The sequence below is a fragment of the Bombina bombina genome, chromosome 5 (genome assembly GCF_027579735.1).
Source record: "Bombina bombina isolate aBomBom1 chromosome 5, aBomBom1.pri, whole genome shotgun sequence".
NCBI lineage: Eukaryota > Metazoa > Chordata > Amphibia > Anura > Bombinatoridae > Bombina > Bombina bombina.
This window is the reverse complement of record NC_069503.1, coordinates 640,405,267-640,432,630: the sequence shown is the minus strand read 5'-3', so window position 1 is coordinate 640,432,630 and position 27,364 is coordinate 640,405,267.

The following is a 27,364-nucleotide window of genomic DNA, read 5'->3' as shown; positions in this document are numbered from 1 at the left end:
TTGTTACGGATCCAGGTCCAGGGACCCGGGAGCGGTGCTGATAGATGCTCTGACAGCCCCTTGGATCCTCAACATGGCTTATGTGTTTCCACCATTTCCGATGCTTCCTCGACTGATTGCCAAGATCAAACAGGAGAGAGCATCAGTGATTCTGATAGCGCCTGCGTGGCCACGCAGGACCTGGTATGCAGACCTAGTGGACATGTCGTCCTGTCCACCATGGTCTCTGCCTCTGAGGCAGGACCTTCTAATTCAGGGTCCTTTCAACCATCCAAATCTAATTTCTCTGAGGCTGACTGCATGGAGATTGAACGCTTGATTCTATCAAAGCGTGGCTTCTCGGAGTCGGTTATTGATACCTTAATACAGGCTAGGAAACCTGTTACCAGAAGAATTTACCATAAGATATGGCGTAAATATTTATATTGGTGCGAATCCAAGAGTTACTCATGGAGTAAGGTTAGGATTCCTAGGATATTGTCTTTTCTACAAGAGGGTTTAGAAAAGGGCTTATCCGCTAGTTCATTAAAGGGACAGATTTCTGCTCTGTCTATTCTTCTACACAAGCGTCTGGCAGAAATTCCAGACGTTCAGGCTTTTTGTCAGGCTTTGGCTAGGATTAAGCCTGTGTTTAAGACTGTTGCTCCGCCGTGGAGCTTAAACTTAGTTCTTAACGTTCTGCAAGGCGTTCCATTTGAACCCCTTCATTCCATTGATATCAAGCTGTTATCTTGGAAAGTTCTGTTTTTGATGGCTATTTCCTCGGCTCGAAGAGTCTCTGAGTTATCTGCCTTACATTGTGATTCTCCTTATCTGATTTTTTATTCAGACAAGGTAGTTCTGTGTACTAAACCTGGGTTCTTACCTAAGGTAGTTTCTAACAGGAATATCAATCAAGAGATTGTTGTTCCATCATTGTGTCCTAACCCTTCTTCAAAGAAGGAACGACTTTTGCATAATCTGGACGTAGTCCGTGCCCTGAAGTTCTATTTGCAGGCAACTAAAGATTTTCGTCAAACTTCTTCCCTGTTTGTCGTTTACTCTGGACAGAGGAAAGGTCAAAAGGCTTCGGCTACCTCTCTCTCCTTTTGGCTTTGTAGCATAATACGTTTATCCTATGAGACTGCTGGACAGCAGCCTCCTGAAAGAATTACAGCTCATTCTACTAGAGCTGTGGCTTCCACCTGGGCCTTTAAAAATGAGGCTTCTGTTGAACAGATTTGCAAGGCTGCGACTTGGTCTTCACTTCACACCTTTTCAAAATTTTCAAAATTTGACACTTTTGCTTCTTCGGAGGCTATTTTTGGGAGAAAGGTACTTCAGGCAGTGGTTCCTTCCGTTTAAAGTTCCTGCCTTGTCCCTCCCTTCATCCGTGTACTTTAGCTTTGGTATTGGTATCCCATAAGTAATGGATGACCCGTGGACTGACTACACTTAACAAGAGAAAACATAATTTATGCTTACCTGATAAATTTATTTATCTTGTAGTGTAGTCAGTCCACGGCCCGCCCTGTCTTTTAAGGCAGATCTAAATTTTAATTAAACTCCAGTCACGACTGCACCCTATGGTTTCTCCTTTCTCGTCTTGTTTCGGTCGAATTACTGGATATGACATGTGAGGGGAGGAGCTATATAGCAGCTCTGCTTGGGTGATCCTCTTGCAACTTCCTGTTGCGGAAGAGATATAATCCCATAAGTAATGGATGACCCGTGGACTGACTACACTACAAGAGAAATAAATTTATCAGGTAAGCATAAATTATGTTTTTTTTCTTTCTTGTTCTAATTTTAAGCAACTTCTCAAATTACTTATATTATCTAATTTCCATTGCTCTATTGTTATGCTTTTTTAAAAGCATACTTAGGTAGGCTCAGGAACAGCTGCTGATTGGTGGCTGCACATACTGTATATAACTCTTGTTATTGGCTCAGAAGATGTGTTCAGCTAGTTTCCAGTTGTGCATGAGCTAGTGACGTATGGGATATACATTCCTACCAGGAGGGGCAAAGTTTCCCAAACCTCAAAATGCCTATAAATACACCCCTCACCACACCCACAATTCAGTTTAACGAATAGCCAAGAAGTGGGGTGATAAGAAAGGAGCGAAAGCATCAAATAAGGAATTGGAATAATTGTGCTTTATAAAAAAAAAAATCATAACCACCATAAAAAGGGTGGGCATCATGGACTCTTGCTAATATGAAAGAAATTAATTTATCAGGTAAGTTCTTACATAAATTATGTTTTCTTTCATGTAATTAGCAAGAGTCCATGAGCTAGTGACGTATGGGATAATAAATACCCAATATGTGGAACTTCCACGCAAGAGTCACTAGAGAGGGAGGGATAAAATAAAGACAGCCAATTCTGCTGAAAAATTAATCCACTACCCCAATCAAAAAATTTTCAATTTTTATAATGAAAAAAAATGAAATTATAAGCAGAAGAATCAAACTGAAACAGCTGCCTAAAGTACCATTCTACCAAAACTGCTTCTAAAGAAGAGAAAACATCAAAATGGTAGAACATCGTAAAAGTATGCAAAGAAGACCAAGTCATTGCTTTGCAAATCTGATCAACAGAAGCTTCATTCTTAAAAAAACCCAGGAAGTAGAAACTTACCTAGTAGAATGAGCCGTAATCCTCCGAGGCGGGAATCCACCCGACTCCAAATAAGTATGATGAATCAAAAGTTTAAGCAAGATGCCAAAATAAATGGCAGAATCCTTTTGACCTTCCTAAAACCAGAAAAGATAACAAATAGACTAGAAGTCTATCTGAAATCTGAATAGCTTCAACATAGAATTTCAAAAACTCTTACCATATTCAAAGAAAGTAAGAATCTCACCAAAGAAGTCTTAGGAAAACAATAAGTCCTCCCTAATGTTGTTAGAATTTACAACTTTAGAGAAGAATTGAAATGAGGACAGCAAAAACCACCTTATCCTGATGAAAAAAAACAGAAAAAAGAGATTCACAAGAAAGAACAGATAATTCAAAAACTGTTCTAGCTGAAGAGATGTCCAAAAAGAACAATACTTTCCATGAAAGTAATTAATGTCCAGAGCAAACATATGCTCAAATAGAAGATCCTGAAAAGCCTTCAGAACCAAATTAAGACTCCAAGGAGGAGAAATTGGCTTAATGACAGGTTTGATACAAATCAAAACCAAAAATGATGAATATCAGGAAGTAATACTGCCTTATCCTGATGAAAAAATCAGAAAAGGATATTCACAAAAAAGAGCAGATAACTCAAAAACTCTTCTAGCAGAAGACATAACCAAAGGAACAATACTTTTCCAAGAAAGTAATTTAATGTACAGAAAATGCATAGTTTCAAACGGAGGAGCCTGTAAAGCCCTCAGCACCAAATAAAAACTCCAAAGAGGAGAGATTGAATTAATGACAGGCTTGATAAGGACCAAAGCCTGTACAAAACAATGAATATCAGGATGATCAGCAATCTTTCTGTGAAAAAAGAACAGAAAGAGTAGAGATTTGTTGTATCAAAGAACTGAAGACAAAACCTTATCCAAACCAACCTGAAAAAATTATAAAATTCTATGAATTTTAAAAGCATGCCAAGAAAAGTAGGTCTTCCAGACTCAATAACAAATCTTTCTAGAGACAGATTTACGAACCTGAAACATAGTATTAATCAATGAGTCAGAGAAACCTCTATGACTAAAAATCAATCGTTCAATCTCCATCCCTTCAAATTTAATGATTTGAGATCCTGATGGAAAAAATGGGCCTTGAGAAAGAAGGTCTGGTTTAAACGGAAGTGTCCAAGGTTGGCAACTGGCCATCCGAATGAGATTCACATACCAAAACCTGAGAGGCCATGCTGGAGCCACCAGCAGAACAAACAAATACTCCATAAGAATTTTGGAAATCTCTTTGGAAGAAGAACTAGAGGCGGAAAGAAATAGGCAAAAAGATAATTCCAAAGAAATTTCAATGCATATACTACTTCCGCCTGAGGATCCCCGGACCTGAATAGGCCCCTGGGAAGTTCTTTATTCAGATGAGATGCCAACAGATCTATTTCTAGAAATGCTCACATCTGAAAAACATATCTGGGTATGAGAGACCATGCTCCCGGATATAAAGCTTGATTAACAGAGATAATCCGCTTCCCAAATATCTATACCTGGGAAAAAAACACAGAATTTAGATAGGAGCTGGATTTAGCCCAAGCTAATATCCGATACACTGCTGTCACAGCCTAAGGACTGATAGTCCCACCCTGATGATTGACATACACCATAGTAGTGATATTGTCTGAAAACAAAAAACGTCTCTTCTTCAAAAAGAAACTAACTGAAAAACTCTGAGAATGCACAGAGTTCTAAAATATCAAATGGTAATCTCGCCTCCTGAGATTTCCAAACCCCTTGTGCTGACAGAGATCCTCAGACAGCCTCCCAACCAAAAAGACTCACATCTGTAAAGATCATGGCCCAGGTTGAAAGAAACAAAGAGACCTGTAGAACTAAATGATGGTGATCTTAACCACCAAATCAAGATAGATAAATATTAGGATTTGAAGATTTAAAATGTAAAATCCTAGAATCCCTGCACCATAATTCAGCATAAAAAACTGGAAGAGGTTATCTCTATTGAAAATGAGCAAAGGGAATTGAATCCAATGCTGTGGCCATTAGACCTAAAACTTCTATGCATATATAGCAATTGAAGGAAATAATAGAGACTAAAGGTACCGACAGACGGAACCCAATAAAATTGTCCCTTGTCTGATAGAGACAAAGACAGTGACACAAACTATCTGGAAACCTAAAAAAAGGTGACCCTTGTGTGAGGAATCAAGAGCTTTTGAAAAAAAGATCCTCTAACTATGTCCTGAAAGAACAAAGTTGAATCATATGAGATTCCACAGCCTCAGAAAATAATCTGAATGAAAACAGAAAATGAAGATATGCATTTATTGTATCTAATGAAAACAAATAATGCCATCACTGACCAACAAAAGGCAGAATAGACCATTTATACATGATACATTTATATAACAAAAAGATTTTCTATCTTTGAAACAATGAATAGGTTTAAATAAAACCCCAAAACCCAGTTCCTAAAAATGGAACTGGAAGAAATACCCCAGAAGATTCCAGGTCTGAGCAGCACTTGAGCCCCAACGGGTGATCAGCCGCGATACAACATTATCCCAAAATATATAGGACCGAAACACACTAAAAGTGTTAGCCTTACTGGAATAGCTGGAATATCAAAGAGAAAAAAAGACTTCTCACAGACGGTTTTACTCTGAACTTTATTCTGTATCCAAAATCAAAGAAATTTGCAAAACAACAAATTTCAAAAAAATGAATGAAAAAAATTTCCAATTAAAAACATGTTACTTGGGAATTTGTTCCTTAATAAGAACAACCAAACTAATATAAGCTTAAAGTTTAGTCTTGGAACTCAATCTTGAAGCCCAGAGTAACAGTTAAGAATTGAATCCAATTATAAACCAAATAATTGATTATCTTAGAAAAAAAAGAAATATGGATTTTTTAGAAATCACAAAATTCTTCTAGCTAAAACAGCTAAAGACATAGAATAAACCTCATTTGCAAAAATATTCAATAAAATGAAGACACAAATGAAAAATATTAGCATGGTAACCCAGTTAAAGGACCAGTCAACACACTGGACTTACATAATCAACAAAAGCAAAACAACAAGACAAATGCAACAGCACTTAGTCTAGTAGATTTCGTCCTTAACAATGCTAAAATAAATCATAATCTGATACTTGATTTTAAAGTAAACAGAAAAAGTGAAGCAATTGCAACATCATTCAAATAAATCACAGGTCCAAGAAAAATACCTGAAAATAAATAATTTTCTTTAATTAAGATACAACCATCTAAAGGAAAAATAAATACTATTTTGCTATAGAAACAATAACATAATTAGCAGAAGTAGAGATAGCCCCATTAAATTGGAGAACCTTCAAAATTGAAATTAACTGCCGGCAAAGAATATAGTTTAAAACCTTTAAAGAAGGAATAAAAGAAAATTCTCAGCCTATTCCATTCCCTAGTATGAGGAACTGGAAAAAAAACAAAAAAAAAACCCTCTGAAAATACAGAAGAATAAATAAGCAGAAATAAAATGTTAGTTAGTCTTGAAAGAACTAATTACCTTAGGCCTAGATTTAGAGTTTGGCGGTAGCCGTCAAAACCAGCGTTAGAGGCTCCTAACACTGGTTTTAGGCTACCGCCGGTATTTGGAGTCAGTCAGGAAAGTTTCTAACGCTCACTTTCCAGCCGCGACTTTTCCATACCGCAGATCCCCTTACGTCAATTGCGTATCCTATCTTTTCAATGGGATCTTTCTAACTCCGGTATTTAGAGTCGTGGCTGAAGTGAGCGTTAGAAATCTAACGACAAAACTCCAGCCGCAGAAAAAAGTCAGTAGTTAAGAGCTTTCTGGGCTAACGCCGGTTTATAAAGCTCTTAACTACTGTGCTCTAAAGTACACTAACACCCATAAACTACCTATGTACCCCTAAACCGAGGTCCCCCCACATCGCCGCCACTCGATTAAATTTTTTAACCCCTAATCTGCCGACCGCCACCTACGTTATACTTATGTACCCCTAATCTGCTGCCCCTAACACCGCCGACCCCTATATTATATTTATTAACCCCTAATCTGACCCCCACAACGTCGCCTCCACCTGCCTACACTTATTAACCCCTAATCTGCCGAGCGGACCGCACCGCTATTATAATAAAGTTATTAACCCCTAATCCGCCTCACTCCCGCCTCAATAACCCTATAATAAATAGTATTAACCCCTAATCTGCCCTCCCTAACATCGCCGACACCTAACTTCAAACATTAATCCCTAATCTGCCGACTGGAGCTCACCGCTATTCTAATAAATGTATTAACCCCTAAAGCTAAGTCTAACCCTAACACTAACACCCCCCTAAGTTAAATATAATTTAAATCTAACGAAATAAATGAACTCTTATTAAATAAATTATTCCTATTTAAATATAAATGCTTACCTGTAAAATAAATCCTAATATAGCTACAATATAAATTATAATTATATCTTAGCTATTTTAGGATTAATATTTATTTTACAGGCAACTTTGTAATTATTTTAACCGGGTACAATAGCTATTAAATAGTTAATAACTATTTAATAGCTACCTAGTTAAAATAATTACAAAATTACCTGTAAAATAAATCCTAACCTAAATTACAATTAAACCTAACACTACACTATCAATAAATTAATTTAATAAAATACCTACAATTATCTACAATTAAACCTAACACTACACTATCAATAAATAAATAAAATACAATTCCTACAAATAAATACAATTAAATAAACTAACTAAAGTACAAAAAATAAAAAAGAACTAAGTTACAAAAAATAAAAAAATATTTACAAACATTAGAAAAAAATTACAACAATTTTAAACTAATTACACCTACTCTAAGCCCCCTAATAAAATAACAAAGCCCCCCAAAATAAAAAAATGCCCTACCCTATTCTAAATTAAAAAGTTCAAAGCTCTTTTACCTTACCAGCCCTTAAAAGGGCCCTTTGTGGGGCATGCCCCAGAGAATTCAGCTCTTTTGAATGTAAAAAAAACACATACAATACCCCCCCCCCAACATTACAACCCACCACCCACATAACCCTAATCTAACCCAAACCCCCCTTAAATAAACCTAACACTAAGCCCCTGGATATCTTCCTACCTTGTCTTCACCATGCCAGGTATCATCGATCGTTCCAGGCTCCGAAATCTTCATCCAAGCCCAAGCGGGGGCTAGACATCCATCATCCGACGGCTGAAGAAGTCCAGAAGAGGCTCCAAAGTCTTCATCCTATCCGGGAAGAAGAGTAGATCCGGACCGGCAACCATCTTCTTCCAAGCGGCATCTTCTATCTTCATCCGATGAGGACCGGCTCCATCTTGAAGACCTCCACCGCGGACCCATCTTCTTCTTCCGACGACTTCCCGACGAATGACGGTTCCTTTAAGGGACGTCATCCAAGATGGCGTACCTCGAATTCCGATTGGCTGATAGGATTCTATCAGCCAATCGGAATTAAGGTAGGAAAATTCTGATTGGCTGATGGAATCAGCCAATCAGAATCAAGTTCAATCCGATTGGTTGATCCGATCAGCCAATCAGATTGAGCTTGCATTCTATTGGCTGATCGGAAGGTAATGAGTAAGGCAATCTGCTGAAACGCGTATACCTGTCTATTTGCAGTCTGTAAAATACAGCAGATTTTTCTCTGTTCAGTCTTAACCCCGGGGTGGTTATATAACTTTCCCCCCCCCTCACACTGTTTGTTTGTTTTTTGGTTCGTTATAGACGGACCGCTTTGTGTGTTAATTCACTCATTTGCGCATGTATAATAATTATAAGTTACACACTTATACCTGTGCTCCTCGCAATCTTTTTTACTTGCTATGAAATAGATCCCGTAGAAGGAGACCATGGTATTCAAATAGGCAATACTCTCTTCACATCCCTCTGACATTCACTGCACTCTGAGAGGAAAACCGGGCTCCAGCCTGCTGCGAAGCGCATATCAACGAAGAATCTAGCACAAACTTACTTCACCACCTCCACGGGGGGCAAAGTTTGTAAAACTGAATTGTGGGTGTGGTGAGGGGTGTATTTATAGGCATTTTGAGGTTTGGGAAACTTTGCCCCTCCTGGTAGGAATGTATATCCCATACGTCACTAGCTCATGGACTCTTGCTAATTACATGAAAGAAATGGGTTTCATACCCCTTTAAAGTGAAAGTAAACTCTTCTCTTTTTAAAATCAGATCCGCAATTATATTTTAGATGGAGTTAAATTTATCAGTTGTAATGAAGATGCGCTATAACTTACTTTTTAATATAGATATGAAATTCAAATACCCCGCACTCCACTGCCCACTTCAAAAGTTAATTTTTCTGTGAGCTAAAGGTATGAATTGTTCTCCAATCAGCGATCTCCCCATATGGCACTTTTGTTGTAGCTAGAGTGCTGATTGGACAACAATTCAAACCGTTAGCTCACAAAAAAATGACTTTTGAAGTGGGCGGCAGAGCGTGGGGTATTTCAATTTCATATATATATATATATAAAAAATAAGTTATAGCGCAACTTCATTACAACTGATGAAGGAAACTCCATCTAAAATATCACTAATATCTAATTTAACTCAAATACAAATCCTTGACACTCCTACATGCTTCATAGTGATTGGTTAATATGTGCAGCTGCTCATTTATATTGGTCCCTTATTGTTCACAGTAAAGGAAATAAAATAAACAACATTCAAGGGACTTTTCAAGGGGTGTGTCCCAGAACTGTAAAACTGCATATTTTGTACTAAAATGTTAGCTTTTATAAGTTACATTTATTTTGTATACAAATCTGTTGCAATCCATTTAATCATTTCTAATGCATAAATAAAATATTAACTTTAATGTCCTGTTAAACTTACAGAGCTAGATTATAAGTGGAGAACAAAAATATTATCAATATGTTGTGTTAACATTGCTTGAAAGCAATCAATAGGGTTTCTATTTTTGCGATATTATTTATTTATTAATTTTTATTCAACAATACAAAAAGTGAAAAACAAACATACAAAGGAAACACATACATTGACAATAGCTCAATCAATTATAAGTCAATTAGCAGTGTACAAATCCCTACAGTTGTAATACTCGGTCCATCCATCCCCTCTTTCCCCTTCCACCCCTATACAGGTGGCCCTCATTTTACAACAGTTCAATTTACACCGTTTCAGAATAACAACCTTTTTTTCTAGTCATGTGACTGCTATTGAAAAGCATTGAGAAGCAGTGCATTTATTAAAATAGCCAGTAGGTGGAGCTGTCCGCTTGTGTTGCAGCAAAGCCAATCAAGCTGAAATTAATCAGTTTAACCAGACCTGAGCTATCGAGCAGATTTCAAAGGAACAAGATCTTCCTGTCTATAAATCAGTCCAGATTGGAATGCATAGAAAGAACTGTTTGCAGAAAAATGCAAGTGAAGTCTGTGTTGCGTGATTATTTTATTAGGTTTATAATGCTGTTTAGCAAATGTTTTTGTTCATTTAACTGAGTTTAATTATATATTCTGTGTTGTGTGATTATTTTATTAGGTTTATAATGCTGTTTAGCATTTAAAGTCTTCATTTCAAAGCTTTAAAAATAATGTATTAGGTGTTACGTATGACAATTTTGAGAGGTGCCTGGAACTTATCTCCCTCACTTCCCATTGACTTACATTATAAACTTGGTTTCAAATTACAACGGTTTCGATTTACAACCATTCCTTCTGGAACCTAACCCCGGCGTAAACTGAGGGCTACCTGTATTATTATAGCTACTTGATTTAAAAAAAAAAGGGAGGGCAACTGCCTTCCATCTTCCTTAGCTTAATTGTATATTAGCAATTTGTTATATATAAATTATAAAATCTTTCGGCTAGATAATGAGTTTGGCGTTAGGCTTAAAAAGCAGCGTTAGCCGGTCCCAACGCTGCTTTTTAACCCCTTAATGACCACAATGTACCCTGTATCTCAATGGTCGTTAAGTTTTTTTCAGGACATAATAGCGCAGGCTTTGTGGAATAGAGCAGTCTCAACGCTGGTGGCAAGACCGCGCTATAAAACAATCAAGTCCTAAAAAAAGGCCAGTGACATACAGGGTACGTCGCTGGTCCTTAATGCCCGCTGGTATTATGAGTCTTGCAGGTATAGGTGTATCGTTCACTTTTTTGGCCAGACTTGGAAATACTGCAAATCCACTTACGTCAATTGCGTATCCTATTTTTTCAATGGGACTTGCATAGTGCCGGTATTACGAGTCTGACAAAAAGTGAGCGGTAGACCCTCTCCTGTCAAGAGTCAGTAGTTAACAGTTTTATGGTACAACGCCGTAGCATAAAACTCTTAATTAAAGTGCTAAAAAGTACTCTAACACCCATAAACTACCTATGATCCCCTAAACCGAGGCCCTCCCACATCTCAAACACTAAAATAATTTTTTTAACCCTTAATCTGCCGAACCGGACATCGCTGCCACTATAATAAATATATTAACCCCTAAACCGCCGCACTCCCTCATCGCAAACACTAGTTAAATATTATTAATCCCTAATCTGCTGTCCCTATCATCGCCGACACCTACCTACATTTATTAACCCCTAATCTGCCGCCCACAACGTCACCGCCACTATATTAAAGTTATTAACCCCTAAATCTAAGTCTAACCCTAACAACCCCTAACAAATATAATTTAAATAAATCTAAATAAAATGACTATTATTACCTAAATAATTCCTATTTAAAACTAAATACTTACATATAAAATAAACCCTAAGCTAGCTACAATATAACTAATAGTTACATTGTATCTAGCTTAGGGTTTATTTTTATTTTACAGGCAAGTTTGTATTTATTTTAACTAGGTAGAATAGTTATTAAATAGTTATTTAAGGCCTTTTTACATTTTTAATCACTTCCATTTGAATGTACAAAAATACTGACTGATGTATTTCAATGAAATGTTGTGCCATTTTAGAAGTGGCATCTTATTTTTTTTATATCAGTGAGATGGTCCCTGATTCTCTCTCATGCCTCTAGAGAGTTACACCTTACATATTGCAGGTGACACTGAGAGCACCATATCAAATAAACTGCAAATGTGGTATGGCAATTGACACAAAATCTTATTTTATAATCTTTTCCCATTGTACATGATGTAAAGCTTACCCCCAAATCCACATAGGTGCAAGCCTTACATTGGGAATATATACATTTGTACATTTTTAAAATACAGCCATGGCCATGAATTATCTATTTTTGAGAGATTCTGTCATTTGCTTGGGGATACAATATTACCCACAGTTAAACCTCTCCTATATGAGAACCTGCAGCCATAGGCTGGCAAGTCTTGTAAACTAGGAAGATGCTTTTTTAAAGTTTTCAAATCTGGAAAAGCTGTGGAGAATATTGTGTAAAAAAAGTAACCCCTTTGAACTATCTCTTATCTTTGTACTTTTTCCAAATAAAGTAATTTCAATTTTTTAATCTACCTCACTTGGCTTTTTTAATGTCAAAATCTAAATAGCCCCTATTTAACAATCTCTGGGTTTCTCCCCATAGAATACTATAGAATCCTCCAACCCCAGGTGCTTCCTATATTAGTCAAGTTATTTAATTTTTATTTTTCCGAAAATACGAGCTGTTCCACATCTTTTACAGCCGCAAATATCTCACTGATCCTTAAAAAGGGGAAATATCCCGAATTACCAAGTTCCTATAGACCTATTTCGGTCTTAAATACCGACTATAAGCTGCTTGCGTCTATCATAGCCTTACGATTAAAACCTTATATGGGCGATTTAATTCATGAGAATCAATCTGGCTTTATGCATGGTCGTAAATCGACAAGGAACATAAGGAAATTACTAATCCTGATTGAATCTTTCTGGAATATATATATAAAACTAAGGAATCTTATGGAAGTATTGACAAGGCTATTTTGACAGTTGATGCGGAAAAGGCTTTCGACAGGGTCAGTTGGGATCATTTGTTTTCCACGTTAGATGAATTTGGGTTCTCGGGCTCTTTTAACAATTATATATGTTTAATTTACAGTACCCCCTCCTCCGCGGTAATTATCAATAACACCTCTACTCAGTGATTCAATCTATTCAGAGGGACTAGACAGGGTTGCCCACTTTCCCCCTTCTTGTTTAATCTCAGTATAGAACCACTGGCCATTCTAATACGGCAAGAATTGGAGGGGATTTCATTAGCGCGGGAGAAGTTGATTCTTCTTCTCTACGCGGATGATCTCCTCCTATTTCTATCTAATCTTGCAGTGTCATTACCTATCCTACAGAGTATTACCCAAGAGTTTGGGGAAATCTCAGGGTTTAAGATTAATACATCTAAATCTGAGCTTATGTGGATAGATAAAAATCCCGCATTGCAGCTGGACCACCCCTTCAGGGAGGTCCCGCAGATTACATATCTGGGCTTACGACTATCTAGAAATCCGGAGGAATGGTATGGATTAAATTATAGGTCAGTAATGGACTCCTGTAAGAGTAAACTTGATGAATGGACTAGGCTTCCTATCTCATTAACAGCTCGGGTGACTTTAATTAAAACAATCATCTTCCCAAAGCTCCTTTATATTATGCAAAACATCCCATGGTTCCTACATAAGAGAGATATCACCATATATAATAAGGCCTGTTCCAAATTTTTATGGAATGGCAAAAGACCGCGGATTGCCGCAGGTAGGCTCATGAATTCTAAGACATCAGCAGGTTTGGCACTCCCCGATATTCAGACATATAATCTGGTTATAATAGCTAGATTCGCATTTGACTGGTTAACGGGGAAGGAGCAAATTACGTCATTTATGTGGGAATCACAGCTTGTGGCCCCATTTAAATTGAAAGCCCTGTTACACTGTCCACTTACCTCACTTCCTTCTAACATATTCTATCTAGACACCCTGAAGAATGTCATTATTGCCTGGCAAAGACTCTGTACAGAAATGGGCAACTCGCCCTATGTTTCACAATATCTACCTATAGTGGGTAATCCAGAATTTAGTCCTGGTCTCTCGAATCAGATATTCATAGATTGGGAAGCTAAAGGTCTCCAAACCTTATGCCAGATGCGGGATACGGGAGGGCATACATTATTATTCCAAGAAATTGTATCTCGGTTTGATATAGGGCCACGGGAGTTCTATGCCTACCTCCAAGTTAGGCACTTTCTCCAAGAGATAATCACGAAATATGGGAATGACTGGTCCCTGGGTGAGCTGCAGACTAGGATCTCAATGTATGCAGCAGGAATATATGCAATTTCCCCTTTATATTTACTATTAAAACAGAAATCATCAAAAGCACAAGTAGACGAGATGGTTGCTAGATGGGCTAACCCATTCTCGGACATAGATGAGCAGATTATCATAGAGAGCTTTAAAATAACGCAACAGTCCTGGGTCCCGACATCTTGGAGGGAGTCCCAGATAAAAATCGGGCTACAGAGATATCTTACGCCTGCTGTGTTAGCCAAATGGTAGCTCTTTGCCCTAGATGTTCAAATACTGGTGCTGACCTCTTCCATTGTTTATGGAGTTGCCCTAAGGTATCTCAATATTGGGGGGAAATCATATTTTGGATGACAGTTGTCTTGAAGGTGGACTATAAAATATCCCCTATTGAGATCTTCTTTCTGTTAAAATATCGGCACACAATTAAGAATCATAATTTGATAAATACTATCATATTAACTGCACGGAATCTTATTTTTAAGACATGGAAAGCAACTGCTTTACCCACAATGGCACAATTTAAAAGGGCTTTGACTGATCAGTTCATAATAGAACAGATTAATCTACCTTACCCACAAGAAAAACACCTAGTAGTATTTTTTAAGAAATGGGAGATATTTTTAAGATCGTTACCCCTATTGCATAAAAAAAAATTAATTATACCATTTAGTAACTCGGAATATCTACAGATGAACATATTGGCAGGTCACTTCCCTGGCGAATGGGCAATGGACTCTGAGTGAGTGTTTGGGGGTGAGATGAGGGTGGGGGACGGAGAGGAGCATTTCCTGTTTCCTTCCTTTAGTTTAAGAAAGAAGGTAATCTTTTAAATTACAAATGTTTTCTCATATTTTAATATATAGACATATATGTTTATGTATAAAGGATTTTTTAGTAGATGTTTATACAGCACATTATTCATTATTCCCCACAAAGGTCTCATGACGAATATGTTTTTCCTTTGGTTCTCAAATTGTACAGCTTATGATGCACTATATTAACTTGAATATTGTATGTATGTTTTTTCACTTTTCTTTGTCACTGTATTTGGACAAAGTATCTGTTTGTAATTATTCGTAACCTCAATAAAAAGATTTAAAAAAAAACAAAAAAACAATCTCTGGGTTAATAGATCAAATTGTGCTTTGTAAGTAGTATCTTCCATGCAATTTAATTTTATTCTTATAAATTGCCCGTTGGCCACCACATAGGGGACTTGTCTCGGATAACAACTTCTACCATGTAACACAGTGTTACCTAAAATCGGTTTCCTATACAACGTGGAGCTTACTTTCCCTGTGTCGTGAGATCCATTTAATATTATGTCTAAATAATGTATTCTAGACTGTTGATGGTCTAGAGTGAACTTCAGCTCTAAATCATTCTCATTGATGTTGTTTATAAAAAAAAAAATACAATTCACCTGTATCTTCTGTCAAGATAAACAGGTCATCAATGTACATTCTATAAAATTTAAAACAATGTTTGAACCGATCTCCATCTCCAAAAATATAGATGACTTCCCACCAACCCATATAAAAGTTGGGTTATGGGTGCGCAAATTTTGCCCCCATAGCCGTTCCACATCTTTGGAGATAGAAAACTCCTTCAGTTATGTTTCAGCAGTAACTCAGCTTCTCTGATAATATAAGCTTAAAATCCCTTACTATATTTGACAATACCCTGTGATAGATAATACTTAAGGGCTTGCAGTCCCTTATCATGACGGATCGAAAAATATAGGGCAGTTATGTCTACTGCTAGCCAACTACATGTCTGATCCCACTGTACTCCATCCAGTAACTCTAAGAGATATTGAGTAGCTCACAAATAACTAAATAGAGACAACACCAGCAGCTGTAGGATGTAATCTAGCCAATGTGACAGGTTTTCGCAGAGAGTGCCTATGCCTGATACCTGGTTAGATTACAAGTGACGCTGTGAGGAGGTTAGGGTGTGTGGAACTCAGAATGCAGAAACATATGCACAGAACAATGAACGTCTTTAAAAGCTTTACTGATTTATAAGCAAACTAACAGTTGGTAGTTCAAATAGAAGACCACAGAAACAATAAGTTTGAACATCAGGCCAATGCAGAATACTAAAGTTCAATACTTTCGTATTTTGCAGTAACAATGCCCAATAGACACTGGTGCTTGAATTGTGCAGTAAGGGTGAGGCTATCACAGAATACCTGGTAGGTACAGCTGGTAAGAGGAAAGCAGACACAGGATTCTCAGCAGGCACTGAATACCCAGCGGGTTCTGTAGGTGAGACTGTCATGGGGTACCAAGTTGGTACAGTAGACACAGCTGATTTGAGGAAACTGTCACTATTATAGTAGACACAGGATTCTCAGCAGGTACAGGATACACAGCAGGTACTGTTGGTGAGAATGTCCCCAGATACCATATACAGGGAGTGCAGAATTATTAGGCAAATTAGTATTTTGACCACATCATCCTCTTTATGCATGTTGTCTTACTCCAAGCTGTATAGGCTTGAAAGCCTACTACCAATTAAGCATATTAGGTGATGTGCATCTCTGTAATGAGAAGGGGTGTGGTCTAATGACATCAACACCCTATATCAGGTGTGCATAATTATTAGACAACTTCCTTTCCTTTGGCAAAATGGGTCAAAAGAAGGACTTGACAGGCTCAGAAAAGTCAAAAATAGTGAGATATCTTGCAGAGGGATGCAGCACTCTTAAAATTGCAAAGCTTCTGAAGCGTGATCATCGAACAATCAAGCGTTTCATTCAAAATAGTCAACAGGGTCACAAGAAGCGTGTGGAAAAACCAAGGTGCAAAATAACTGCCCATGAACTGAGAAAAGACAAGCGTGCAGCTGCCAAGATGCCACTTGCCACCAGTTTGGCCATATTTCAGAGCTGCAACATCACTGGAGTGCCCAAAAGCACAAGGTGTGCAATACTCAGAGACATGGCCAAGGTAAGAAAGGCTGAAAGACGACCACCACTGAACAAGACACACAAGCTGAAACGTCAAGACTGGGCCAAGAAATATCTGAAGACTGATTTTTCTAAGGTTTTATGGACTGATGAAATGAGAGTGAGTCTTGATGGGCCAGATGGATGGGCCCGTGGCTGGATTGGTAAAGGGCAGAGAGCTCCAGTCTGACTCAGACGCCAGCAAGGTGGAGGTGGAGTACTGGTTTGGGCTGGTATCATCAAAGATGAGCTTGTGGGGCCTTTTCGGGTTGAGGATGGAGTCAAGCTCAACTCCCAGTCCTACTGCCAGTTTCTGGAAGACACCTTCTTCAAGCAGTGGTACAGGAAGAAGTCTGCATCCTTCAAGAAATACATGATTTTCATGCAGGACAATGCTCCATCACACGCGTCCAAGTACTCCACAGCGTGGCTGGCAAGAAAGGGTATAATAGAAGAAAATCTAATGACATGGCCTCCTTGTTCACCTGATCTGAACCCCATTGAGAACCTGTGGTCCATCATCAAATGTGAGATTTACAAGGAGGGAAAACAGTACACCTCTCTGAATAGTGTCTGGGAGGCTGTGGTTGCTGCTGCACGCAATGTTGATGGTGAACAGATCAAAACACTGACAAAATCCATGGATGGCAGGCTTTTGAGTGTCCTTGCAAAGAAAGGTGGCTATATTGGTCACTGATTTGTTTTTGTTTTGTTTTTGAATGTCAGAAATGTATATTTGTGAATGTTGAGATGTTATATTGGTTTCACTGGTAAAAATAAATAATTGAAATGGGTATATATTTGTTTTTTGTTAAGTTGCCTAATAATTATGCACAGTAATAGTCACCTGCACACACAGATATCCCCCTAAAATAGCTATAACTAAAAACAAACTAAAAACTACTTCCAAAACTATTCAGCTTTGATATTAATGAGTTTTTTGGGTTCATTGAGAACATGGTTGTTGTTCAATAATAAAATTAATCCTCAAAAATACAACTTGCCTAATAATTCTGCACTCCCTGTAGGTACAGCAGACACAGCTGGTTTGAGGAAGGCTTTTACTGGTATAGTAGACACAGAAGCAATAAGTTTGAACATCAGCCCAATGGAGAACACTCCAATACAAAGTCTAAAATACTTAAAGGGACAGTCAAGTCCAAAAAAAAACTTTCATGATTTAAAAAGGGAATGTAATTTTAAACAACTTTCCATTATACTTTTATCACCAATTTTGCTTTGTTCTCTTGGTATTCTTAGTTGAAAGCTAAACCTAGGAGGTTTATATGCTAATTTCTTAGACCTTTAAGACTGCCTCTAATCTGAATGCATTTTGACCACTAGAGGGCATTACTTCATGTGTTTCATATAGATAACATTGAGCTCATTCACGTTTTCGCAGAGAGTGCCTATGCCTGATACCTGGTTAAATTACGAGTGACGCTGTGAGGAGGTTAGGGTGTGTGGAACTCAGAATGCAGAAACACATGCACAGAACAATGAACGTCTTTAAAAGCTTTACTGATTTATAAGCAAACTAACAGTTGGTAGTTCAAATAGAAGACCACAGAAACAATAAGTTTGAACATCAGGCCAATGCAGAATACTAAAGTTCAATACTTTCGTATTTTGCAGTAACAATGCCCAATAGACACTGGTGCTTGAATTGTGCAGTAAGGGTGAGGCTATCGCAGAATACCTGGTAGGTACAGCTGGTAAGAGAAAAGCAGACACAGGATTCTCAGCAGGCACTGAATACCCAGCGGGTTCTGTAGGTGAGACTGTCACGGGGTACCAAGTTGGTACAGTAGACACAGCTGATTTGAGGAAACTGTCACTATTATATTAGACACAGGATTCTCAGCAGGTACAGGATACACAGCAGGTACTGTTGGTGAGAATGTCCCCAGATACCATATAGGTACAGCAGACACAGCTGGTTTGAGGAAGGCTTTTACTGGTATAGTAGACACAGAAGCAATAAGTTTGAACATAAGCCCAATGGAGAACACTCCAATACAAAGTCTAAAATACTTAAAGGGACAGTCAAGTCCAAAAAAAAACTTTCATGATTTAAATAGGGAATGTAATTTTAAACAACTTTCCAATATACTTTTATCACCAATTTTGCTTTGTTCTCTTGGTATTCTTAATTGAAAGCTAAACCTAGGAGGTTTATATGCTAATTTCTTAGACCTTGAAGACTGCCTCTAATCTGAATGCATTTTGACCACTAGAGGGCATTATTTCATGTGTTTCATATAGATAACATTGAGCTCATTCACTTGAAGTTACCCTGGATTGAGCGCTGATTGGCTAAAATGCAAGTCTGTCAAAACAACTGAAACAAGGGGGCAGTTTGCAGAGGCTTGGATACAAGGTAATCACAGAGGTAAAATGTGTATTTATATAACAGTGTTGGTTATGCAAAACTGAGGAATGGGTAAGAAAGGGATTATCTTTCTTTTTAAACAACAACAATTCTGGTGTTGACTGTCCCTTTAAATAGGTTGCAGTAACAAAGTCTAATGGACAATGGTGCTTGAATTGTGCAGTAAGGGTGAGGCTGTCACAGAATACCTGGTAGGTACAGCAGACACAGCTGGTAAGAGGAAAGTATTCACACTGGATACCCACTGGGTACTGTTGGTGAGAATGTCATGGGCTACCAGATATATATAGCAGGCACAGTTGGTTTGAGGAAGGCTGTCACTGGTATAGTAGACACAGGATTCTCAGCAGGCACAGGATACCCAGCGGGTACTGTTGGTGAGACTGTCATGGGATACCAGATAGGTACAGCAGGCACAGTTGGTTTGGGGAAGGCTGTCACTGGTATAGTAGACACAGAAACAATAATTTTAAACATCGGCTTAATACAGAACACTTAAGTCTAATACAAAGTTTAAAATACTTAAGTAGGTTGCAGTTACAAAGTCCGATGGACAATGGGTCTTGAATTGTGCAGTAAGGGTGAGACTGTCACAGAATACCTGGTAGGTACAGCAGGCATAGTGGGTAAGAGGAAAGCAAACAGGATTCTAAGCAGGTACAGGATACCCAGCGGGTACTGTTGGTCATGGGATACCAGATAGGTACAGCAGGGACATTAAGTAAGACTGTCCCTGGTATAGTAGACCCAGGGTTCTCAGCAGGCATAGGATGACCAGCGGCTACTGTTGGTGAGATTGTCATGGGATAAAAGATAGGTACAGTAGGCACAGCTTCAGGAAAAAGGTGAGCATACACAGGAATCAGGCAAGTCTGCGTGGTTTTCAGGAACCAAGTGAGCATACGCAGGTGCAAGGTAAGTATGCTTGGTCTCTGGAATTAGGTGAGCATACACAGGTATCATGTCAGTATGCTTGGTCTATGGAATAAGATCAGTATATGCAGCTAGAAGGTAAGTATGCTTGGTATCTGGAACAAGGTGAGCATACGCAGGTATCAGATAAGTATGCTTGGTTTCTGGAACAAGGTGAGTATATGCAGGTAAAAGGTATATATGCTTGGTCTCTGGAACAAGGTGAGCATACACAGGTACAAGGTAAGTATGCTTGGTATTTGGAACAAAGTGAGCATATGCAGATAAAAGGGAAATATGTTTTGGCTTTCAGGAATCAGGAACAAGGTAGGGAAGGCAATAACTCAACCCAGCCATTCACTCGATGACAACCGTGGCACACCAAGCAGACCTGATATCTTCAGCAATGTTCACAAGCTGCTAAACGGCAATGGAGGAAATCATGCAATCTTGCTGATTTCCTGCATTATAAATTCATCCTTAAGTCATACAACTCTGCCGTCAGCCTGGCCAAACAAGTCTATTTCTCCTCCCTGGTGTTAACTCACGCATCCAACCCCAGAGAGCTGTACTCAATCTTTATATCCCTTCTACATCCGCCTGCACCACCGCCCACTACCAAACTCACTGCTCAAATTATTGCTGATCACTTCAAAAATAAAATTGACACCATTAGAAAAGACTTCTACACCTCACAACCCAGCCCTCCTACCCACTCCATCTATTAACAAAACTCTGCTACTTTCCTCCTGTGACCGAGGAAGAAGTCTCCATACTCCTATCTTCGGTTCATCTCACTTGATTGAATTCCTTCACAACTTCTTCCCTCTCTCTCTGCTTCACTAACCCCTACCCTAACTCACCTCTTTAACCAATCTCTCACCACTAGCACATTTCCTGATAAATTCAAGCATGTGTCAATAACACCAATCCTAAAAAAAAGCCCTTATTTGACCCCTCCATTCCTTCTAACTATCAACTGGTCTCCTTACTTTCCTTTGCTTCCAAATTATTGGAACAACTGGTCTATAATCGCCTAACTCAATTTCTCACAACTAATTCCTTACTTGATCCACTAAAATCTGGTTTCTGCCCTATACACTCAACAGAAACCACTTTCACTAAAGTAACAAATTACCTGTTATTAGCTAAAGCAAAAGGACACAGTTGACCATCCTTTCCTCTTACAAATCCTACATTCATTTGGGATCCAAGAGACAGCCCTCTCCTGGTTTGCTTCACATCTCTTAAACTGGTCGTTTTCCATTTCCTTTAACAACATATCTTCTAATCTTTTGCCTCTCTCAGTTGGAGTACTGCAAGGCTCTGTCTTGGGGCCCTTGCTTTTCTTTCTCTATACGTCCTTCCTTGGAAAACTTATATTCTCCTTTGGCTTCCAGTACCACTTATATGCTGATGATACCCAAATCTATATTTCCTCTCCTGCTATCTTTCCCTCTTTACTCAACCAGATTACCAATGGTCTGTCTGCAATTTCCTCTTGGATGTTCTCTGTAATGCTTGTGGGATATTCCTCTATCAGACCGAACTTGGCCAGTAGTCTTGTTATCCCGGTGTCAAGCCGGAAAGATAGGGAATATCCCAGAGCAAAGAAAGTAAGATGAGGTAGGCGGCACTCACCACAGGCAGGACAGTCCCCAGTGACAACAGCAGAGCGGTCCAAGGCAAACCAGTAGAATGGTCAGGCAGGCAGGATTCAGCAACAGTAAAGCAGTCCAAGGGCACACCACTAGAATGGTCAGTCAGGCAGGATTTGGCAACAGTAAAGCAGTCCAGCAATTAAAGGGTTAAGAGGCAGAGTAGTCAGACAGGTAGAGTTTCAGCAGCAATAAGTAATCCAGCAATTATAGTATGATCTATCACACCCAGGAGCACACAAATTATCACCTATACTTGGGCAGTGATAGATCGTACTGAACAGATTTAATAGTGTAAGATTGCCGCCACAGCGTGAGACCGGCATCAGGGAGCGTGCAGCGGTGACGTCAGCTCCGCACGCCTCCAGAACCGACACAGCCCTAGGCAACGAGCAAGGAAGAAGATGCTGCGCTCCTAGCAACGGCTGCAGCAGCGCGGCATGACTTCCTCACACTACTTCTGACTCAATCTGTCTAAAACTGAACAGCTTATTATCCCCCTCTTCAAGACATCTGACACCTGACATTTCTCTGACGGTCAGACAATCTATTCTCAACACCTCATTCCAGGTCCGCTGTCTTGGAGTCACACTTGACTCAGAACTCACATTCACCCCACATATACAGTCACTTACTAAATCCTGCCGTGCACACCTACTCAACATATATTCGACCCTTTCTTACTCAAAAAAACTACAAAAATACTAATTTATTTCCTCATTTTGTCACGTTTTGACTATTGCAATCTACTTCTTATTGGCCTTCCAAAACACCACCTGCCTCCAATCTATTGTGAATGCTTCAGCTAGACTCATCCACTTAAGTCACAGATCTGCCTCACTCTGCCAGTCTCTACACTGGCTCCCCATACGCTCCAGAATACAATTTAAAATATTAACCCTAACTTACAAAGCACTCAACAGCCTCACTCCAAACTATATTATCTCTCATATCCAAATATTCCTGACCCGTCCTCTTCGATCAACCTCTGACCTACAGTACGTCTCTCCACTCCTATTATTTCTACATCCCACTCCCGACGCAAAGATTTCTCACGTGCTGCTCCAGTCCTCTGGAACTCTCTACACCGCTCCATAAGACTGTCTCAAACCTTGTTTTGTATTTTATCACATATCCTTGTCATTGTATACTTTTATCTCTGTACCCAGCTATACAAATAAATGATAATAATAAATGATAATAATAGCACCTTTATTGGTCTGTGCTGTTTCCTTTAGTCCTTTTGTTTTTTTGTCTTGACTCCGTAAATTGCTGTAATCCACACAGGCTCCAGCCAGTTACTTACTGAAAGGAACTATCTTTTTGACATAAGAAGCATACATTTTCACAAGAATTGACAGTTTTTAGAGGAGTTTTGTCAGAAAATGTATTTCATTTTAAAGCACAGAAAGATATGCCAAGAGACTGCATTTTTCTTCCTGCCATATTTGTGCATGGCTTTACAATGTCATCTGTCAGTGTGTGTTTTATTTTGGGATATTACAGTTAACATGGATTAGCTTTCATATCTTTGAAATAACTTTCTTTACTTTTATTAAGCAAATTGTTTGACAAATTATTGACGTTAATTATCACTGTAGTATTAATTCTTATTGCTAGATTATAGGAGTCTTAAAAGTGTTGTTAAATCCTATTACAAACACTCACATCAGTCTGATCCACAGAGGAGGCTTCTAACAGAGTGCATAGGTTTCTGTGCTGATTGTCCCTGAGTCCTTGAGTGTCCCTGAACATGGGACTGGACCCACTGACTCTAATTTTCCCGGAGTAATTATGTATCAAAGATTACTAAGACAACCAGAACATAAATAAATATTTACATACAAATAGTTGCCTATTATTTTTTTGTATTACAAATTATATTTTAAAATTACAAAGCCACTCTAAATTTAGAACTTGGACCATTATCTTTTCCCTCCAAGGGAATAATTTTGGGTAGAAATAGTTTGAACAGCACCTTGCTTACACATTGAAAATTCCCACATTTCTCTTTAGGAAGGGGATACCCAAAATAAGAAAAGCAAATTTAAGTATCACGTTAAACCAGTTTCAAAATGAAGCAAATTAGTTTTGAGACTTTAATTGTACCCTGTGTAACTGAGGCATAGACTCGAACTGTTCCCTTGGGCTGATTATGGATATACCCAAAATCGCAGCTGAGCTGACTCGCTTATGAGTGCCAGACTTGACCCTATCTTTTGGGCTGCTACATTTTATTTAACATCTGAAGCACTGTATCTGACTCACCTGTCCATGACAGTGGGGGTCTTCAGAGGAATGGCTGGTCTGCCTGTGTCCAGAGTCCCTCCTGGCCTGGCCAGGGTCTGCAGCACTGCTCCCTCCTCACCTGTCTATGGTAGTAGTGACTTGTGGAGACTAGGGAGGAACTTCAGGGCTTGCTCACTGTACATTTTGGAGGATGCTACTAATTTGTATTTAAGAAGAAGGGAACTGAAAAGACTGAGTTATTATGAAATGAGAAAATGTTTAAAAAAGATGCCTTAGGCATGGGCCTTAGTCAAAATACACTCACAAATGTATAATTGTATATAGTGATAGATTTTATATCTACATATGTTTGTGCATGTGAAACAAATTATTATTACTTGGAAGCCTAAGCTATTATTGTGTGGTTGTTAAGTAGATAGGCTATGGCTTTCATTTATTTATTTATGCACAGGTGTGACCAGTATAATGGATTGGTTTATAGACTTTCACAGAGGTGATTAAACTTACATTCAGCTGATAGGACACATATACAAGCATTATATTTGAGATATGATTATATGAGTCAGAATGTCACGTGTATATATTTTTATGTGAATTTCTTTGGATTTACAATTGAGTGTTGTCAGTACATATTATAGATCACAGATGGTTGGTATTTTATTATTATTGTTATTTATTTATAAAGCACCAACAGATTCCACAGCGCTGTCCATGGGTACAAAAATAAAAGTACAACAGTGATACAATACAATACAATATAAGACACCGGACAAAATTAAACAAACAAATACAGGGGGAATTGAGGGTTCTGTTCCCGTGGGAACTTACAATCTAGATGGGTAGAAGGGTAAGAAACAGGAGGTGGGGACTGCAAAGGTGATAATGGTGTTAGTGTGGCGTTAGAAGAGGGCAACTATTAGGCAAGTGGAATTCATTTGTTACTGATTTTGTGATAGGCTTCCCTGAACAAAAAGTTATTTAGGGAGCGTTTAAAGGAGGAGAGGTTAGACTAAAGTCTGACAGCTTGAGGAAGTGCATTCCAGAGGGTTGTTGCCACACAAGAGAAGTCCTGTAGTCTAGTATGGGAGGAGGTGATGGTAGAAGATGCAAGGAGCAGGTCATTGTTGGATCTTAGGGGCAGGCTGGAGTATATTTGAGTGAGGACAGGTAGGGGGGCTGCGTTGGTAAGGGCTATTTAGTTCAGGGTGAGAATTTTGAATTCAATTCTGCTTTGAATGGGTAGCCAGTGAAACACAGGAGGTATACTATGTGATAGAATATGTAGTCCATTTGATTGTGTACAAGTACAAACAAATACATTCTCTATGCTCCTCCTACCTTTTATATAGCCAATTTGGTTTGTCTGATGAAGGGGTGACTATCCCTAAACATCATGCAATAAACGTCAAAAGTGTGTGGTAAATCCACAAAATACCGTATATGTCAGGTATATGAAAGATACTATTTAACCATGAAGAAAAGACAGATAGCACCACAATGTTGTATTATCTTTTAGGTTTGGCTTGTAAGAGAAGATAGTTAACAACTCATATAAATATATATTGTGTCACTTACATATATTGAAGGTGCTAAATCAGGCTCTTTTTGAAGCATCTACCTGGCATTAAGGACACAGCTTTCTCCCTACATCTAAAGGGAAATGTATACGCTAACCATCAAATTAAAAAGAAAAAAGTAATTTATTGTTTAAAAACATATAGAGGTTAATTCCAACCTTTACGAAACTGTAATTCGATATTAAAAAAACAGTATTTTTTTTTATCAAATTATCACAATCTGAGTAACACAAACCCATGGTTAATAATTCCCACAATATTTGATCGCCATTTGTCCATAACAGTCATTGATTGAGAAACTTTTGTTTTCCAATTTGGAGAAATTTTCATCTAAAATCAAGAATTCTTTGGAAAATTAATTCCCATAAGAAAAAAAGTAGTTGTAACTTATATCGTCTTCTATATCAGGATTTTAAGTTTTAGTTACAAGGTTTAAAATATCACCAAAATTACCAAACAGCACTGTACTGAATGAGGTTTGTCTAAGCCAAATTTCTATTACTAGATATTGTATATCACAAATTTATGCTTTTTGTGACTTAAGTTTTCTGTAATAAAACAGTGCAAAACATTTCTGTTATAAATAAACAAGGCAGAATGACAAATATTATATCCCAAACACAATGATACCATTGTCTATAGAGATCCTGTTTAAGAAGCCAAAATTACTGTAAATTACAATCATGAAAATTTGAATATGAAATAAAACAAACATTTTAAGAACATGATTGCTGAATTTATTTATTTATAAAATGTATTTATAAAATATTTTACCAGGAAGGATACATTGAGATTTCTCTCGTTTTCAAGTATGTCCTGGGATCACAAAACATTGCATTGATACAATAGGGTACAATAAAATACAAAAACAATAATAAAAATACACATTATATGCAAACATTTAACATAGAGCAGGTATGAAATATTTAATCAACAGGAGCATTCTGTTTTGAGATATGTATAGAGGGATCTCTTAAAGGATTTTAGGCTTGGGGAAGTTTTTAAAGTGTGAGGGAGGTCATTCCATAATTGTGGCGCTCTGTAGGAAAAGGAGGATCGAGCTGCTTTTTTTTTGTATTGAGGCAAGCTAAATAATGTGCTGTTATTGGATCGGAGGTTATAGGAGGTGGGAATAGCAGGGGAGAGCATTCTGCTCAGGTAGGGTGGGAGCTTCCCAGAAAGGCTCTTAAAGACAAGGCAGGAAAGATGGAGGGTGCGTCTGGATTCCAGCGACAGCCAGTTTAGTTCTTTTAGCATGTCACAATGGTGGGTCCTGTAGTTACATTGCAGCACAAAGCGGCAGAACGAGTTATATAACGTATTTAGTTTATTAAGGTGAGTTTGCGGAGCAGGTGCATATACTATGTCCCCATAATCCAAGATAGGAATCAGCATTTGCTGTACAATCTTTTCCTTTACTGTAGGGCTGAGGCAAGATTTGTTTCTGTACAGGGCACCTAGTTTTGGATAAAGTTTAGAGGCAATTTTTTCTATGTGGAGTCCAAAAGATAGATTGGGGTCTAACAACATACCTAAGTATTTAAAAGAGTGGACTGCGGTCAGCGTGCAATTGGATTTTGTTTTGATGCGAAGATGGGAATTTTGTAATTTATGTATTTTAGGTCCCGTTCCAAAGATCATTGTGACCGTTTTGTCAGTGTTTAGGAAGAGTTTGTTTTTCGAGATCCACTTTTCTACCTCTGTGAACTGGTCTTGGAGCACTGTTTCAAGCTGCAGCAG